The sequence below is a fragment of the Bos javanicus genome, chromosome 16 (assembly GCF_032452875.1).
Source record: "Bos javanicus breed banteng chromosome 16, ARS-OSU_banteng_1.0, whole genome shotgun sequence".
NCBI classification, from domain to species: Eukaryota; Metazoa; Chordata; class Mammalia; order Artiodactyla; family Bovidae; genus Bos; species Bos javanicus.
In genome coordinates, this window is record NC_083883.1 from 77378994 (window position 1) to 77399283 (window position 20290).

A 20290-nucleotide genomic window follows, 5' to 3' on the forward strand; every position below is an offset into this window, starting at 1 on the left:
TGGCAACAGGTGAAGACGTGGAAAATGAGGCTCAGGCAGTAAGCATCTCAGGTCACTGATACCATTAGCCATTCTACTTGTGAAGTTTGCCAGACATTTTTATCCCCTTCAATTTAAAGCAGAAACTAAGTGCCTAGTAATTAAAATAAAGCCTTATTCAAATACAGCTAGCAATCAGGACTAAAAATCAAGAACCTAGAAACTGATTTTTTGTGTGTATTTTTAGAGTACCTTAAATTATACAAGATGTTTCTTTTATAAAAAATGTACATGCCCACGATTTTTAATATGTCAAACAACAGTTAAATCTGAAGTCATAAGTGTCTTTTTTTAATGATTTATTTCTTGAAATTCTAAATAGAAACATTGTGAGCTATTATTTTGCAAACTTATTCTGCTCCACCCATTCTAGAACATCCACCTCGTGGGATAAAAATGTAGTTCACACTCCCTGCTGACGTAATCTTTGGCCTCTTGCTGAGATTATAAGAAAAGGTGCCAATTTTGGTCTTAGTTCTTGTAACGCAGAAGTCTTTCTGTAAGAAATTCAACTGCGAACACTAGTTCTTTTCACACAGAGAAAGTCACCAAACAAGCCTCACCAAATAGCAATGAGTTTTGATCATTCCTAGTCTAGTCCACTTTGCCATACATGAACTTAAAGAGAAAACACAATTTCCTGAGTCTCTTGTAAGGATTTTACTCAATAAACCAGAAACGGGACACACACACACACACACACACACACACACACACACACAGCTGGGGCGGGGCATTATTTGATAAACTTTCTCAGTCAAGGATTAGTAATTCTCTTGAATAAATTATCTTATACCTTGTATTTATTCTTTACAATATATTATTGCATTGGAATGCATGGAAAATAAGGAGTAAACATAAACAACAGGGATGACTTATCTGTAAAATCAGACTAAGATAAATTCTGTAAAATAGATTTGGTCAACTAAGAAGCAGACCTAAAATAGTTCTTTCTTCCTCTCACTGAAAATTTTCTTGCAAGTACAACATTACATTCAGCAAGTCTCCATTACTGCTTTTACTATCGACTCTTCTCAGCTTAAGTCACCAGTGATTGCTAATTTCTACATTTAATCGCTGTTCTCCCAGTCTTCACCGTATCTGACTTCTGCAACGTGTGATACCTCCCTCATTTAACATGTGCTTATTCAGCATCTACCAGGCATGATGCGTGTGGGATTGAGGGCTGCCAGGACCTGCCCCTTTCTTGACCGAGAAGCCGGGGTTCCTGCTCCCGCGTGTCCTCCTGACACGTCTGCGCCCACTTCACCCGGCGCACCTCCTGTCTTTCCAGGCTGTTTCACGGCGCCTTCTCTGCTGGGATTCCCGGGGTTCTGTCTGCCGCCCTGACCTCTCCCTGGGGAATCGAACCTCACTGTTACACGCCACAGACAAAGCCTGGATTCTCCAGCCAGAAGTGAGGACCAGGACCCAGCTGAGCCACTCAACAGCCGCGTGAAGCCGATCACCATCCTCTTCTGCCCTCCAGCCGGAGGCGTCCAGCCATGAGAAGGCACTCCTGCCGGCAGACCTGGCCCTACACCAGGAACATCCTGCCCCTCGGAACCGCGCCCACACGCCTTGTCCCGATGCTTTTGAGCTCTTTCCAAGTCTAACTATCTCCAAACTCTAGAATCAGGCAATGGCTTTTCTTTCATTGTATACAAACACATCAAAAACTAGTTTAAACCACAAGGACCCTGTGTCTGCATTCCCCAAAAATGACCACTAGACTGCATTGTTGTCCCTTCGGATCAAACGGGCTAAGGATAAAGATGAATGTTAGTATCTGCTGCTGCTGCTAAGTCACTTCAGTCATGTCTGACTCTGTGCGACCCCATAGATGGCAGCCCACCAGGCTCCCCGTCCCTGGGATTCTCCAGGCAAGAACACTGGAGTGGGTTGCCATTTCCTTCTCCAATGCATGAAAGTGAAAAGTGAAAGTGAAGTTGCTCAGTGGTATCCGACCCTCAGCGACCCCATGGACTGCAGCCTTCCAGGCTCCTCTGTCCATGGGATTTTCCAGGCAAGAGTACTGGAGTGGGGTGCCACTGCTTTCTCCAGAATGTTAGTATCTAGTACTAGCTTATTCATCGGAAGGACTGATGCTGAAGCTCCAATACTCTGGCCACCTGATGTGAAGAGCTGACTCACTGGAAAAGACCCTGAAGCTGGGAGAGGTTTAAGACAAAAGGAGAAGAGGAAAGCAGAGGCTGAGATGGTTAGACAACAACATGGACTCAAGGAACGTGACTCTGAGAGATGGTGAAGGACAGGGAGGCTTGGCTGCTGCAGTCCGTGGGGCTGCAGAGTCGGACACGACTTAGCAACTGAACAGCAACAACAACCAGACACGCTGCAGTGTTAGCTTTGTCTAGAAACACACACACGAATAAACTTGTAAGTGTGCATTTGAAGAGCTAAGCTACAAAAGTAACAAAAAATTCATATTTTAAATATAATATTCACCATCACATTTAGTCAAAATACTTAATAATCATTCATTTTTCCAATTAGATATATTTAAATTAGGCCAAACGTTATGAAGTACTACACCTAACATTAAGTCTGTAAGATTTAAGAAGTCTAACATATGCAAAGTCTATTAAAATGCACATAATTTATCTCGCTCAACATGAAAATATATCTAATAAATAATACCATTCATCTGGCCTCTTTTAGCTACCCCTTAACATAAAAATGCATTCCTTTTCTCCAAAACACAGCAGCTGGGAATGAAAGGAAAGATTTCAAATAATCATTTTCACATCATATTCCATCATCTTTTCTTCAGTCTTCCCTAGCTTTCCTTTGAGTCCCGTTCTTTTACAAGGGGTCTCTTTTTAGATCAATCCATATTTCCATAATCCACACTGCTGTTTCCTCCTCTTCTCCCCAGGGTGGACTAACCCCCACATCCAGAACTATGGCTTACAACCGTCATTAAGCCTTATAACAATAACAAGATAACAAAAGAACGGGTGGAGATGAGGCTAGCTGGTACCATATGTTGATAAGTTCAATGTTTTCAGCTAATAAGAGGATATTTTTTAATCTTCAAATTTTTCATTGTGAATTGCCTTCATATCTACTTATTCTCAATTGTATTTCAGGCTTAAATTTTAAACATTAGTAAACAACCTGGCAATATTACTTTAATAGTGCTTATCTATTAATAATGTAATGGGAGAGGAGGGAAAAACAGAAATAACCAAACAAAAAGGTAAGGTGGCAACTTATAGTTAGTTACTGATTCTTACAAACCACAAGTTTCACTCAAGTTACACCTATTCCTAAAAAAGAAATATCCCTGAAAGGCATTCTTATGGAGCATATAATTATTATGATTATTTCAAAGTAACATATTCTATGCAAATTAATATTGACTTAATGTCAATTTGAAAGATTTCAATTTCTTCAAGTAACATGTGAAAACATGCTACTCTTCCTTCCATCCTTTGTTTCACAGTTAACTAATTTTAACTTCTCTTTAAGCTAAAAGATAAAGAAAAATGTGAAATGTAACATTCTGGACTGGTAGAGAGATTTTCGTTCCCCTAGACTTAAATTTAACTTTTTCTCCTGATTTCAGAATTGCTTCGATTCATCAGCCTCTATCACGTCACCTTGAAAAAAAATATTTTTTATAATTATTCCTCTCAAAGATTTAGAACTAAATTCCAAACTGACTATTGTCAAATGTTTAAAGTTCCATAAAAAGTAAGTTCTTGTGAACTACATTTATCTTTTTCACTCTGCATCATCTAGTATTATTTGATTTCTATAGGGTGCTGAGCAATGCCAGGCCTTCCAGGATTGGTCTGAATTGTGTGCAGAGTTAGAATATAATAATTTCATGGCTATAAAAATAAGGGTAAAACCCCTCACCCTCCAACAGCTTATGAAAGTAACAACATTCAGCAGAAAAATAAGGTCATTTTTTTAGGGGCTTTCAAATTTTATTATCTAGAATGTATGCAAAAATATTCTTTTCAATAGGAGTTTGCCAGATTACATAGTTCTGTTTTCCAATAAATACCTCTGCTCTAAAGCAAAATTTCTAAAAATGTTTTTCCAAATTAGTTTCCCTGTTTGCAGTAACATTTTAAAATTTTAACAGGAGGAAATATAAGAATGCAGGTAAAATAAAAACGTGATCACATTTGACCTTGAGCTTTCTAGTTCTGCATTTACAAAATCTTGCCTTTATGAAGAAAGAGAGAACGGCAAAATGATGATCTTGGATTTACTTTTAAGCACCTTCCCACAAGCTTGCCACCTATGTTTTAATATGATTCTTTTTTTTTTTTTTTGACACAAGAATGTACAAAAAATCTATATAGTGTTACCTACAAAGAAAATTATAAGAAATGATTTATATTTTAGGGTTATTGAGATATATAACTGATAAAATGGAATACGAAACAAACAATGCAGTCATGAGATGATTATAACCACCATTTCCCTGTGTTTAGGATTTAATTTCATTAAAATTTTAAAAAATCAATCTGTCTCAGAAATATGTGTCCATATACAAGATACATATTCATAGGGGTAGTGAAATAAAAATTAACCATCACACATCAAAAACTGGCTTAAAACAATTCATTTTTTTCCCCCCATTTGGAAAAACAATCAGTTCAGTTCAGTTCAGTCTCTTAGTCATGTCCAGACTCTTTGCGACACCATGAATCACAGCACGCCAGGCTTCCCTGTCCATCACCAACTGCCCGAGTTTATAGTTGGTACAAAATGCAATTAAATATCTTCCTCTGTGCCTGATATAATCGACAGGCAGTTTGAAACGACAGAATCAAATCCAAACAAGCAAAAAAAAAAAAAGTCCAATTTAAAAAAATATCTGTAATTATTTAAATATTTATTTTGAAAGTATTTAGATTTAGTAAATTATTTCCAAACAATTTCAATTTTATGACCGATGCAAGGAACAAAGTCATAAAACATCCAGTTATCAATTTATCTCAATTTCAAGTCATGAAAGACTATTTATTCTGACCAAATCCCCTTAAAGTTATCAAAAGAAATACTTTTTTGAAATGATAGACATGTAAAAAGTTTCTCTTAATAACGAACAAGCACTCTTCCTAAAACACACAGACCAAGCACTACATATTGTTAAACATGAAAAGAAAATTGTATACGGTGCTGAGTATATTTGGTTTGGAATCAGCTAACTAGCTAGTTACCTACAAGAGACTTAGGAAGATGCAGCTGAAGGGTAAGATTTAAAATGTTCTTTCATCACGGTGTAATAGTTTCCTATGACTTTTCACTCAATTAAATTCAAAGTGTTCACTCAGAATTATAATTCAAAGTGTTTTCAATTTGAATTCTACCAAGTTTTCTTAATTTCTCCCAAGATTTGCTTAATTAGTGGTATTTATTATCATAATTAAAATTAATTATGTAATATGTACACGTTTCTTGATGCATTTCCAATGCAACTTGCTTATCACCTAGCATGGGAGCAACACTAGTATGTCAATATATATAGATTCTTAATTTTTTTTAACCTTCAATAAAACAGAGAAGCAGAAGCAACACACGAGTCAGGTACTCATCGTGAACAAACAGTGTGGGGCCTACTAAACCCTTCCTCTGGGCCACATCTTTTCAGTCGCAGCTTGATGAATCCCTATTGCATTTGTTGAAAACACCAGTCTGAAATTCTTCTAAATTTAATATCCCACACCCTCGTACAGCTATTCTGCTTAGTAGATGATCTTGCTCCCATTTTAGAAGGTTAAAATAATCTATAATGAGTTTATTCAACTTTCTTTGATTTATTCACCTAGTCATTCAGAACAGCTTTATTCAAACCTTATTCTGTATGAGCTTGCTAGATGTAGTGATTCAAGTATAAGGAGTTTCTGCCCCTTCTTCCTTCAAGAAACACCAATTACGGAGTAGGGGAGACAGACACACTCAAAAGAGAGAGGGAGAAAAGGAATGAATGAAATGTACTTGTAAAATACAAACACAAGAGGCTACAGAGCAGTCCAGACAGCCCGCCCCTGCTATCGGCATCCCTCCTTTCTGCTCATCCTAAACAGGAGGGCACGCCCCACCACGGCCACGTCACACCTGGGGCTCTGACGCCCCGGACAGCCTGCTCTGTACTCCAACTCACGCGATACACTGTGATTAACTAACGTGTCTCCCCGACTGGACTATGAGGTCCTTCTGAGCTGGCAACTTCTTAGACTTATCTTTATTTACCTCATACCAGAAAAAAATAATGCACAGTGCGTGCGCAGGCCGTGTTTGTCCCCCTGCCGTCTCTGCTTAGTCTTGCTACAGAAACTAGTCCTAGCCACCATCCTTGATCTTTCTTTTTCAGGTGGCTTCTGGCTATGCTATTCATAGAAACATGGTCTTCCCTCCTCAAGCTTTTTAATCCTAGAAAATAAAAGTACACTGAATACTGCCACCAGCAGCAAAATCAGTCTAAACCCTCCTTCGTCGCTAACCACTCCCCTCCTCAGCTTGTGTAAATGTGCGACGTCTTCCTTCCCAGGACTTCCACATTTCATTGGCAGTAATTCTCATGACACACATTACACCTGGGTTTCTGCTGCAACCACGCATGCGTGCTAAATCACTTCAGTCATGTCCGAGTCTTTGTGACCCCATGGACTGTGGCCCACCAGGCTCCTCTGACCATGGGATTCTCCAGGCAAGGATACAGGAGTGGGTTTCCATCTCCTCCTCGAGGAGATCTTCCCCACCCCAAGATCGAACCTGTGTCACCTACATGACAGGCAGATTGTCTACCCGCAGAGCCATCGAGGAAGCCCACGTGTAATACAAGCTATGCATGTGTGCATGCTAAGTCGTTTCAGCTGTGTCCAACTCTTTGTAACTCCGTGAACTGTAGTTCGCCAGGCTCCTCTGTCCATGGGATTCTCTAGGCAAGAACACTGGAGTGGGTTGCCGTCCCCTCCTCCAGGGGATCTTCTGACTCAGGGATTTTACCCTTGTCTCTTACATCCCCTGCACTGGCACTGGCTCCTTACCACTGGCACCACTTGGTGAGCCCCCTGTTGCAGTCGTACGGAGAAGCAAATACTGTAGAAACCAACCAGTAACCCGCATCCCCACTTAACAGAGGGAGAGACGGCACTTCAAGGAGCGAAAGTGATTTCCTTCAAGGCATACATTCAAAGCAGAAACACAATATTATCTCACTTTTGGTTCCCAAACCAGTCTTCCTCCCCTTGAACAGGACTTCTGGAAGGCAAGGACCACATGTCTTTCTGTTTACAGCCTCATGTTGCCAGACTGGTGCCTTGCCAAAAAAAAAAAAAAAAAGTATTCTATGAGTAATTTTAAGGCAGCTTTGCTATGCTATGCTATGCTAAGTCACTTCAGTCGTGTCCAACTCTGTGTGACCACATAGACAGTAGCCTACCAGGCTCCCCGTCCCTGGGATTCTCCAGGCAAGAACACTGTTAGGTACATGCTAACTGCTTAGGTTAAGTAAACTTGTTCGGTATTTGGCAAAATTTTCACCTTTGATATCATAAAAGTAACAACCAAAAACACAACTAAAAGGCCTCGTAAAATAAAGCATCACTTTCAACAATATGTCTTCCAGTCTCTTACACGCCTATGTTATCTGTTCACCACGGAAAATACACCTAAAATTATCACCAAGATTTCTCATGTCTATGAATCTACATGCATATAATCCAGAAAAGTCTTTTCTTTAATTGAGTTAGTGTGAAATACCTCTGGAGAATACCTCTGGAAAGTGTCAATAAACTACAGATTATAAAGTCTCATAATTTAAACTCCCAAATATGGACATTTATAGCAGCTTTATTCACAACTGCCAAAACTTGGCAGCAATTAAAATGTCCTTCTGTGGGTAAAAGGATAAACTCCGGTACTTCCAGACAATGGAATATTTTTCAGCACTAAAAAGAAAGAAGCTACCAAGCTATAAAAAGACATGGAGAAGCCTTCAATGCGTATTACTAAGTGAAAGGGGCCAATCTGAGAAGATTATATACTCTGTGAAAAGGCAGTAACTATAGAGACAATAATAAAAGCTATGCTTTGTCCAGTAGGCATGTATGCATATGAGAGTTAGACCATAAGGCACGCTGAGCACGGAAGAATTGATGTTTCCAAACTGTGGTGCTGAAGAAGATTCTTGAGAGGCCCTTGAACAGCAAGAAGATCAAACCAGTCAATCCTAAAGGAAATCAACCCTGAATATTCATTGAAAAGACTGATGCTGAAGCTCCAATACTTTGGCCACCTGATGCAGAGTCAACTCACTGGAAAAGACCCTGGTGCTGGGAAAGACTGATAAAAGGAGAAAGGGGTGGCAGAGGATTAGATGGTTAGATAGCATCACCGACTCAAGGACACGAATCTGAGCAAACTCTAGGAGACGGTGAAGGACAGAGGAGCCTAGAGTACCGCAGTTCATGGGGTTGCAAAGAGTCAGACACGACTTAGCGACTGATGGAGATAAATGGAGACTGTAAGAAGACGAGTGGCTGCCAGGGCTGGCAATGGCAGGGCGAAATAGCCAGGCAGAGCACAGAGAATTTTTAGGACACTGAAAATACCCATATGTTATTATAATGATGGCTGTGTCATTATACATCTGTCCAAACCCATAGATGGTACAATAGCAAGCGTGAATCTTAAGGTAAACTCTGGACTCTGGGCCATTATGTGTCAGTGTAGGTTCATTCTTGGTAAATAACGCACCACCTGGTAAAGATACGGATAAAGCCAGAGGCTGTGCAAACGCGGCTGCAGGGGGTAAACGAGACATCACTGCACCTTTCTCTCCATTTTGCTGTGAACCTTAACTGTTCTAAAAGACAGAGTCCTTTACAAAAATGTTAAATAAATTAAAGCAGCTCTACTCTGATTGGCTTATAGAGAGAAATGTGCATAAACTGATTATTCCTCAAAGTCCTATAAAATAAGGAAATTGAACTTCTAATACTTCAAATGCACCAGACTTCCAGAAAACTTATAGTGAATTCAAATTCACATAATTAAGGAAAATCCTCAGCAAACATCTAGTTTCATCATTTTACTTTAGTAAATATAGCTGCGACTCTGACTTCTGAATGTTAATTAAAACATAAGCACACATTCATTCTATCTCAGTTTGCTTTTCCCAAATGTATACAGGCTTACTGACTAAATTATCTAACATGGCATACTGCTTAAGGTTATAAAAGATGTAAATATTCAACCAAATTGTATCATTATTCTGGCAAGCTTTATTTCAATAGTAACTATAGTTTGTAATATATATGCTGAAACAATTTCAAAACTCTTGAGGTAACCAAATATTAAACTGATATTGAGTTAAGTTAATAAATACTAATCATACTATACACTGTATTAAAGGGGCTTCCCAGGTGACTCAGTAGTAAAGAATCCACCTGCCGAAACAGGAGCTGCACAAGACGAGGGCTGGATCCCTGGGTCGGGAAGATCCCCTGGATGAGGAAATGGCAACCCACTCCAGTATCCTTGCCTGGAGAATTTCGTGGACGGAGGAGCCTGGTGGGCTATAGTCTATGGGTTGCAAAGAGTCAGACACGACTGACCGTGAACAAAAATAATATATTAAAACCCTAGATAACTTCTAAAATACCAAAAACACTGATCGCTAAGCATATTCAAGTCTACATACTTCTCATTTCTGTATGCTGTAAAAAGGCTACACTTTTGGGTCATGCTAACGAATGTGTTCGCTTTGGCGACTACACAGTGAGGGGGGAGAGAGGTGTGTGGCTACAGAAAGGGACCATGGGACCGAGTCTGGCGGTCTGCTAAGATGCTTGTGCAGGACACCAGGTGCTCAGTTATCCATGCCCCCTCCACCAAGTGCTTTCTTTCTCATTTTCTGTAAAACGGAAGTTACTTGTCCAGGTTAAAAGTTATAATTAATATGAGTGGTTAAGACTTGTTTTAATTAATATGAGTGGTTAAGACTACATGATGAACAATAGTGTCAGATAAATACAACCGTGGATATGTTTTTGTTTCCAAAGAATAGTTTTATCCTAAACAGTGATTCTTGGGCTTTTTAAACTGTTTACCTCTATATTCTTGGGACTTAATGAGGACTGTGATGAGCTAGTGTTTATGTGATAATTGCTGAAATGTAATATATTAGAAATTAAAACTGGTAAATTTTTTAAAAGACACGTGGGTTCATTCGATGACAGCAATCACGGATGCACTGCATGCTAACACACATAACAGAGATGTGATGGTTATAAAGACCATATAGATAATGAAACCAGTTTGACCTTGCAGATCTCTGAGATGCGTCTTTAAGTGTCAGTTTGTTCTTGAACAGGACAGAGCGCAATGAATAAAGCTTAAAATGCTTGCTAATTCCTGACTCTGGAAGGAAGCTATGCAAATTGTTAAAGTTCACTCCGTTTTGATGGGCTTGCTTCCGTGCATTAATGACTCACCCTCCGCCTACACCAGGAAAGGCTCCTCTCGGCTCCACGTGCCTGGGACAGTCAAACTCTGGGTCTCTGCAGAATAATTCTCTGTGTTTGATAAAGACTTTATTATGTCTTCTATTATTCAAGAGTGGGGAGGAGGGTCACAAAAGTTCCTCACTTATGAAAGAGGAACATTCAATCCTCACTCAACATACACATTCAATCATGTCACTGCCTATATTTACTTTTAAATATTTTATTGTCACATAATCAAATGCTTGCTTCTTAGGCACCTCTGAACCCAATCGTAGTCAAATATCCAAATCTTTTAACAACTTTTTAAATTTTGCCTTCCCAAACTCAGATTCTGAATACAGAAAAAAATTAAAAACCTGCAGGATCTGTTTTTTATCTAAAACTATCTGGGGGATTTCCTTGAAGCTCCCTGAAAATCACAAGGATGTATACTCTTATAAAATGAGATGCTAGAAGTAATTTGTCTTGTTTGATATATTATCATAAGGGTGGTTTAACATAATTATTATTATACAAAAAGCTGACCAATCAGAAGAGACCCTTAGCCTGCTCTAGGTTAAATCTGTACATGTAAATTTTATGAGTATGAAATATCTCAGAAAGCACATGCTTTATGGGAAGTATCTAGAGACATGCCAACACCCTTGCTCTCTGGAATATGTTTTACTCTCCAGGAAAACAAGGGTCAAATCTCTTATGAAATAGTTCTGCTCAATTCTACACTCGCCAGACTCCCAGCAGTGCTTCGCCTGGTGACACAAGGCAACAATAACGAGTTATTACGAGGTCTAGTTTCAGTTGTTATTTCGAATGTTCACCTGGATATAATCTTCCTTCTCTGTTTTAAATCCCGACTCTTCTAAACCAGTGGTTCCCAGCTAGATATGCACCTAACTTAACGTTGACGTTGTATAAAAATGTGTTTGTCTGAGCCCTCCTCCAGATCCACTACATCTCTTTACGTGATACTCTGAGTATACTCTTGCTATATTATGCCTCAGGATTATTGCATGTCACATTCTCAAGATCTTTCCTCTATAAAAATTCTGTTCACCCATTTTCATAAATCAGACATAACTTGAACTGGCTCCTCAGAAAACAGGCTTACACATTGTTCTTACACACATTCTGTCTAAAGCCTTTTCTTTTGAATGGTTTTATTATCTTCATTTTCATACAACAGAAACAAACAAATCTCCTTTTCCATGTTTTACTTTTACGATGAACCCTCAACAGGCATTTCACACTTGAGCATAATCATCCATAAATTAACCACAGCCCACTAAGTCTCTATCGTCCGCAGATGGTTTACTCTTGTTTCTGATACCCTGAAAACTGTTAGAAGCTATAGAATTTGTCTTCAACAAAGGTCAGTCTCGGAGCTTAGTGGCAGTGGTCATCTCAGGTACCTCCAACCACTGACACTTCAAAGAACAGATTCACGGGTGCAGGTTTTTGAACTGACAACGCTCAGGCCATTCCACTGGACTGAGTCAGGCTCTCCAAGACTCTTTTTAGTCAGGAAGCAGAAAGTTTCATGAAACTGCTGTGTCAATATCCAGCAGAACAATAATTTACTGCATCGCACTGAATAAACTAACGCAGGAAAATTCACTGTTTGAAATATGTTTGATGCTGTTGCAAAATGTTCTATTTTCTGGACATTTATATGGAAGCCCTTGCCTCCTTCCTAAGTTGTCTGTAACCCACAACCACTCCGTAAACGCTGCTTCTGTGAACAGAAATATAATTTTTAAATTACATCCAGTTCTCACTGATTCCTTCCCTCCCTCAGAAACTCTCACTGGGCCCCTTGGATTTTCATGGCAACACTGTTATCTGCACAAGTTTAACAAAACCCTCTCACTCATCTCATCCAGGATACAACTGGAAACACTGACTGTACAACCAAGGCCATACCTGAAGTACTGTCGAGAAAACGCTCGTTTAACCAGCCACGTCCAGGCACTCTGAAGGAATAAAGGTTGACTATACGTACGGAGGGGCTTCCCTGGGGCTCACATGGTAGAGAGTCTGCCCACAATGCAGGAGCGTGGGTGCATGCTCAGTCATGTCTGACTCTTGGAGACCCCGTGGACTTCATAGCCCGCCAGGCACCTCTGCCCACAGAATTTTCTAGGCAAGAACACTGAAGTGGGTGCCATTTCCCACTCCAGAGGGATCTTCCCAACCCACAGATCGAGCCCACGTCTCTTCTGTCTCCTGCATTGGCAGGCGGATTCTTTACCACTGCACCCCCTGGGAAGCCTGGGGTTCAATCCCTGGGTCGGGAAGATCCCCTGGAGGAGGGCATGGCAACCCACTCCGGTATTCCTGCCTGGAGAATCCCACAAACAAAGGAAATCTAGCGGGCTACAGTCTGTGGGGTCCCTAAGAGTGGGACACAACTGAGTGACTTCCACTTTCACTTTTATGATTATACCCTCCATTAAAAATACTCTTTAATACTAGTCTCAGAAACCTCTGGCCTAGTGGAGTAAACAGAAAGTAGGGAGGTGCAGATCCGGTGAGCATCACGGGAAACGCAAAATGCTGTGGGAACTCAGAGGAGGTACGTCCAATCCAGGCCAGTGACACAGAGGGCTCCTTGGAAGATACGACCTCTGAGCCGAGACCAGAAACACAGGCGAGGGGAGAGCGAGCAGGAGATGGGCATCTCAGGCCGAAGGACTCTCGTGTGCAAGGAGAGAATGGAGGTGGATGGTTGGGGTTAATGCATAAAGGAAACGAATGTCTGCTATGAAATGCAGACCACTATGGAAACAGAGCCCCTGAGCAAGGGCTCGATCCTGATAAGAGGGCTGGACTTCACCTTGAAGGTGTTAGTGGGGAGAACCGGGTTTAACCAGCCTTCCGGTCAGCAGGCTCTGCAGTCACACTGCTTTAGAATGATGACCCTGCTACTTTCTAGCTGTGTGACTCCTGCCACATCCTTCTGCTTCCTCATCTGTGAAGTGTGAATTACCATAGCCCCTCAGGCTCACAGGGTATTACGAGGACAGGTAAAGCAGTTAGAAAACTGCCCAGCACACTGTAAGCCCCAATGACAGTATGCTGTCACAGCCAGAGATAGAACAGGACGATCAAACAGTTAGCTCAGAAATCCCATTAGGGGACTGCAGTTAGAGAGGAACTTTAGGGGACTTTGGGGGACCCCTGAAAGTTTATGATCACGTAAGAAAGCAGGTTTGCTTAACCACAAAGCCAAGCAGGCTAACTTAAAAACAAAACCATGAAACAGAAGCGTCAGACAAGCTTCGAAACAATAAAACGATGGTGGCAAGAGACCCACATCCTGCCCAGTGCCGAAGTTCAGGAAGCAGTGACCCCAGGACGTGCTTTCTGCACACGTAAAAACTAACTTAGGGAAAGGTGACATTTCAAAGGAGAATATATATAATAGGGACAAAAACAGAGGTGAAAAGAAGAGTTAGGAGGATGTGAATTAAGGAAAGGAACTTAGAAGTAGTTGAGACAGATTTACAAGACATAAAAGAGGCACAAGCAATAGGGTTTGGTGACACATTGATTAGAGCAGTTGAGTGGGGGAAACATAGGTCAAAAATTAATATAGAAAGTCCCTGGCTGGGGAAAGAGGATTCAGTGAGAGCTCTCACTGGGATAAGACACATAAGAACAATTCCTCCACACCAGGGAGCGTGGTAAACGAAGTGATGCAAAAATGACCGTGGGCGTGCTCAGTCGTGTCCCACCCTTTGTGTCCCTGTGGACTGTGGCTGCCAGGCTCCTCTGTCCACAGGATTTCCCCAGGCGAGAATACTGGAGTGGACTGCCAGTTCCTCCTCCAAGGGATCCTCTGACCCCGGGATGGGACCCACGTCTGCCGTGCCTCTCACACTGCAGGCAGATCTGTTATCACTGAGCAACCCAGAAAGGCAAAGATGACCCTGGAACACAAACAGGAGGAATGCTTCAATATATCGCAGCAGATAAAACGTCTAAGCTGCATTATAAAGGAAGTACTTAAGAGAAATGGAAAAGGGCATCTGAAACGTAAGAAACAGCCCACAATCAAACGCTGAACAGGAAACTAAGTGCTGCAAGAGGGAAGAGTTAAAGGTGAGTCAGAAATATGGCCTGGGGTCAGCTCCTCAAAACGCTACTTTTCCTATCTAAAAATTACGTAAATACACCTAGGGATGTCTATGTGTCGGCCATCACTACAAGATTATGGCTCCGTGGTCTTAGACTTCTGCTGGGAGCCGTCCTGAAAGCATCTCTCGTGTTACTGTCAGGAAGCAATATCTGCCACCACAAAATGTGTCTCTTTGGCAGGAGGATTTATTCGGGCTGATTATTTTGTAAGAAATTGAGACTGAGGAAGTGGGCCTTGCTCCCTCCCCATAACCGCCTAAAGGAATTTAGACACAGGGCCTGTTCCCAGAATAGAACTATCACCAGAGATCTCTGTGAACACAGGCCAGGTGAGGGGGTGGGGTGGGGGGTGGGAACTAGCCTAGAGACCAGAGTCACGCTGCGTCCCCGGCTCTCTGCAGGCCCAGCACACATCTGTGCACCAGACACCTGCTTCTCCGTCTCCATGGGAATTGCTTTTCTCCCCTCCGAGTTCACAGACCACTACCCCAGACATCCTCTCCTGTCTTTAGCTGAACATGGTACTGAAGTACATGAAGTACATGAAGCCTGAGAAGGCTTCAGCTCTTCGGGCAAGTTCCCAGTTTTCCTGGGTCTCTCCCACATGTTGCCGTTTAGTTGCTAAGTCATGTCCGACTCTTTTGCGACCCCCTGGACCAAAGACTGCCAGGCTCCTCTGTCCATGGGATTCTCCAGGCAAGAATACTGGAGTGGGGTGCCAGTTCCTCCTCCAGGGGACCTTCAGGCGGGTTCTTTACCACTGAGCCACCAGGGCAGCCCCGCTCCCATGTGGACATGTTATTAAACTTTTGTTTGCTTGTCTCCTGTTCATCTGTTTGATGTCAGTTTAATTCTAAGACCAACCCGAAGAGCCTAGAAGGGCAGAGGAAAAATTTCTTCCTACTTAACACTATAAATCTTCCTGAAGGTCTATAAAGCAGCAAAATTCTCAAACTAGTTATCGAACCATAAAAACAACATTCTACATAAAGCAGTTCTATCTGGTCCTCATCATAACTTAATAAACATTCATGGCCTTACAATATAATAATAAAGCTGCTGGTTCCCGTTCATGGAGTGTTTCCTATGCGCCAGGCACTATGCTTCATAGACTCCATTCTTCTCCTCATTTTGTCAGATCAGTAGAATCAGCCCTATTTTGCAAATGAGGAATTAAGAGAGATAAAAAACTCTTGCCAAAAGCAACCTTCATACTATCTGTAAGTACAAAGCCATGACTCAAACACAGACCCGAGTCCAGCATGTGTGAGATTTGATTTCTGACCATTCTCTAAAGGTATATTTCGCTCACAAAGACTGAGTCCTCTTACTCAGGAAATACAGACCAACCATGGTCTTACAAGGCCAATGGTACATGAAAACAGCAGACACACAGAAACGTGAGCCATGAGGATGACAAGCAGAAAGTGCGGGGAAAAGTCAAGTACTGTGAAAAATAGCATCAAGCTATTAAGTGTAAATGTGAACAACGGGAATATAAGAGCAATGGAGAGCTCAGCTTGACAGCAGCAAAGAGAGACAAAATTACTCATTTCATCCAGAAGTGGTGAAGGTCTCTGGAATGTAACGGGAGACGATGCTATCACCTGCGGCAGGAAGGGCAGCATTTTTTCTGCATCCATCTTCTCAGCCACGGTCCTCAATGCATTTGCAAGACATAAAACTGACATTGACTAAATCTGTCTGTAAATCCTCTAATTCACTCACACCTTTTCATCTCCTATGGGTGCTCAACTCCATTTTTCCTGAATCCCCAAAGACCCCTGCATTTGCATGGAAGATAATTCAACATTCCTTCAAGAGCCAAAATGCAACTCAGCCTCTCATTACTCTTCTCTACCCCATGCAGCCCAGAACACCTCTGCGTGCAGGCTCCCTGCTTCACACCTGCAAAAACTTAATAAACAGGAGCCTGAACTAGAGAGAGTGGGGTGACCAGAAGGGGGAGCTCTCAGGCCCTAACAGAGCCCAACAAGAAGAAGACCAGCTCCACTTCCCTCCAGCAAGGGCTCAGTCAACGAAAAGCCACAGACTCTTGGTCTCCACAGCCCTCCCCACTTCCTGTCGCTCTTCTATAAAAGACTTCTTCTTCGCCTGCCCTGTGGGACTTGCACGGGGCTCAAGCTGCAGACCTCAAAATGCAACTCTGCGGATCCCAAAGAAACCCACCTCTGCTGGCAGTCGATTTACTTCAAGGTCAACACGTTCTTCCTCTTTTTCATTCCTAACATAACCAACTCTTTCAGATCCTAGTTACTCCTCAGCTAGTCTCCTGCAAAGTCACTTACTTCCTTGCTTCCAGTTTCTCCCACGACCAATCCATACTGAAATCTTTTCCAAATTACTATTCCTAACATACTTGTTTTGTTATATCACACTCTCCTTAAGTTCATTGGAAGGACCACCTCTTTAGCAAGGCCTTTAGTTGTTGCCGAGACTCAGCCCAATTTATGTTTGTAGTTTCATCTCCCACTCTCCTTACACAAAATTCTCCACTGTAAAAAAAAAAAAAAAAAAACTAAAATCAAATCAATTACATCTCCTCCTGAAGTGTGGTTTGGGTTGTCCCACTGGTTCTTCTATTGCCAAAAGAAGGAAACCAAATCAAAAGTGGTTTATTATTTTCCATATAATAAACAAATGCTTATGATGGATCAAGAGCTCCATGAGGTAGAACCAAAGGAGTAAATGAATTGCTATTACTTCTGTGGATTAAAAAACACACTGCTTTCCAATTATAAAGATACTAGGGGATAGGGGACTTTATATACTAAATTTTTTTAAAAAGAGCTATAATAAGCAAGTAGGGCTTGGGTCAGCATTCCAAGCAGAAATAATAATATACCTTACTTGTTAATAGAACATGCTTCTGAGTTAGACAAACCTGCCCTCAAGTCTTAGCTCTGCCTCTTCTAAGCAATGTGTTATCAGGCCAGTTTCTTACTTAAGTCTCAGTTTCAGGACTGATACCATCTCCTAACAGTACTGGAAGGATGAAGATAAAATCAATTATGCGCATAAGCACCTAGCACAGTGCCTAGTACACGGTAAGAGCTAAACAAAGAGCTTTTTTAAAAAGAATTATCTTTACTGAAGCATCGCAGATCCACTGAAAAGGCTGTTTAGGAGGAAGGAGACAATTCATATACGAAACCAGGAAAAGATAAAAGCAACAAGAAACACAGAGTGCTGTGTGCTGTGCTAAGTCACTTCTGTCGTGTCTGACTCTTTGTGACCCCCACAGACTGCAGCCCACCAGGCTCCTCTGTCCACAGGATTCTCCAGGCAAGAGTACTGGAGGGAGTTGCCTTGCCCTTCTCCAGGGAATCTTCCCAACCCAGGGATCAAAGCCGTGTCTCTTATGTCTCCTGCACTGGTGGGCAGGTTCTTTACCACCAGCACCACGGGTCATCTGTAGTATTCAGAATATTCGCCAAAAAGCATATAAGAAAACCATTCTCCACAGCCCGTGGCTGGATTCCCACACGAAGTGTGGTTTCTTTAGATATAAAGTGAAGTAGTTAGACAAAATACTACCTAAAGTTCCTTTCAAAAAGTCTACAAGAACTGCTGTGCCCTGAAATCCTGGGGGTTATGAATGCTCATCAACTTTACGTGGTCAAATGCTTCTGTGTTTCACTAAGTATGTGAGGGCTTATTAATGTTCCCCTGACCTCACAAATGTGGGAAACAAAGCAACAGCTAAGACGTTCCTATCACCAGTTTATCAGTCACAAAGAGGAACAGCAACAGTCTGTCTCACTGAAAAATTTACTGCAGCTGAACTCCACAAGCATGCCATCACTTCAGCGAACCCAAAGTGAGGAGCCTCCAGATGCCCTAGGAATTCTCAGGGGCAGTTTTAAGAGTTAGAAATTACAAAGAAATAAAGAATCTGGACAGGAGGTGAGACCAGAGAGAACTAGAAAGACCAAGAGAGAAACAGAATTTTACAACAGTAAAATGAGTCAGCAAGGCTCTAACCTTAACTTCTCGTCATGGTGGTTTAGTCGCTGTCGTGTCTGATTCTTGCGACCCCACAGACAACAGCCCGCAGGCTCCTCTGTCCATGGGATTCTCCAGGCAAGAACACTGGAGTGGGTTGCCATTTCCTTCTCCAGGAGATCTTCCCCACCCAGGAATCGAACCCAGGTCTCCTGCATAGCTGAGACAAACCTAGACAGCATATTAAAAAGCAGAGACATTACTTTGCCAACAAAGGTCCGTCTAGTCAAAGCTATGGTTTCTCCAGTAGTCATGTATGGATGTGGGAGTTGGACCATGAAGAAAGCTGAGCACCGAAGAACTGATGCTTTTGAACTGTGGTGTTGGAGAAGACTCTTGAGAGTCCCTTGGACTGCAAGGCGATCAAACCAGTCAACCCTAAAGGAAATCAGTCCTAGATATTCATTGGAAGGACTGATGCTGAAGCTAAAACTCCAATACTTTCGGCACCTGATGTGAAGAACTGACTCACGGGAAAAGACCCTGATGCTGGGAAAGACTGAAAACGGGAGGAAAAGGGGACAATAAAGGATGAAATGGTTGGATGGCATCACTGACTCAATGGACATGAGTTTGAGCAAGCTCTGGGAGTTGGTGATGGACAGGGAAGCCTGGCGTGCTGCAGTCCATGGGGTCGCAAAGAGTCGGACATGACTGAGCAACTAAACTGAACTCCTACATTAAAGGCAGATCCAAGAGAAGTAACTTCCCATTACTGAGGAACAAACCCAATGGAGCCTCATATGTACAGATCCCGTCTTCACTGTACGGACTTACATACCTAAAATACTTATAAGTCTATTCTTTCTCCAAAAGGCTAAAGACAAATTAAAAGCACATATTCTCTTATTATGTGAAACAATAGTCAATCATCTAACTAATATTTAACATGCTCACTGAACTCACATTTTCAGCGAAATTTCCTAATTTTAGATACGGATTTTCATGTTATAAATTATTCTTCCACATCAAGATCACATGTCAGTATATTTCTGAATGAACCGCTTTAAAATGAAGACTTTTATCAGCTTTCATTTTTGTAAATTATATCTGTGAACTTAACATGCTTAAGCTTGTAGGGTTATAATTTTATAATTTTAACAGTGACAAAACTGTTTCACCCTATTTCTTTGCAGACAAAAGAAAAAAAAAGGAATCTGCTCATCAGATTTCCAGAAAGAGTAGTATTTTGTGTAAAAACTTAAATGTGTATGGTTACCCATATAATTCACTTCAAAATTATAAATGTATAATATAAACTATAAGGATTTTTTAATTTACACACATCATGTCGAAATAATTCACAGTTTTGGTCACACTAAATACTTAAGGAACTAGAGAAGATTACACTTAAAATACAAATACAGTAAATTCATTTTGAAGTCTCCTGTTTTAAGAAAATAAAGCTACAAATAAGAATTATTTTAAAATAAGGAAATAATGCCAGTTCAACTCATATATATTAATGATCCCAATATTACTGTAACAAGGACAGAACTGGTCTCTTAGTTACAGCAGTTACTACTTCTTACTGTCCTACTTACACAGCTAAGAAAGAGCTAAGCAGCACCCTTCTGTTCTACCGACAG

General features: G+C 41.4%; 1 protein-coding gene across 7 annotated transcripts in view; it reads right to left on the reverse strand.

Moving 5' to 3' along the window:
- The window catches only part of DENND1B (DENN domain containing 1B), a 268899-nt gene that overhangs the window by 167204 nt on the left and 81405 nt on the right, over positions 1-20290 (reverse strand). The window lies entirely within an intron of this gene.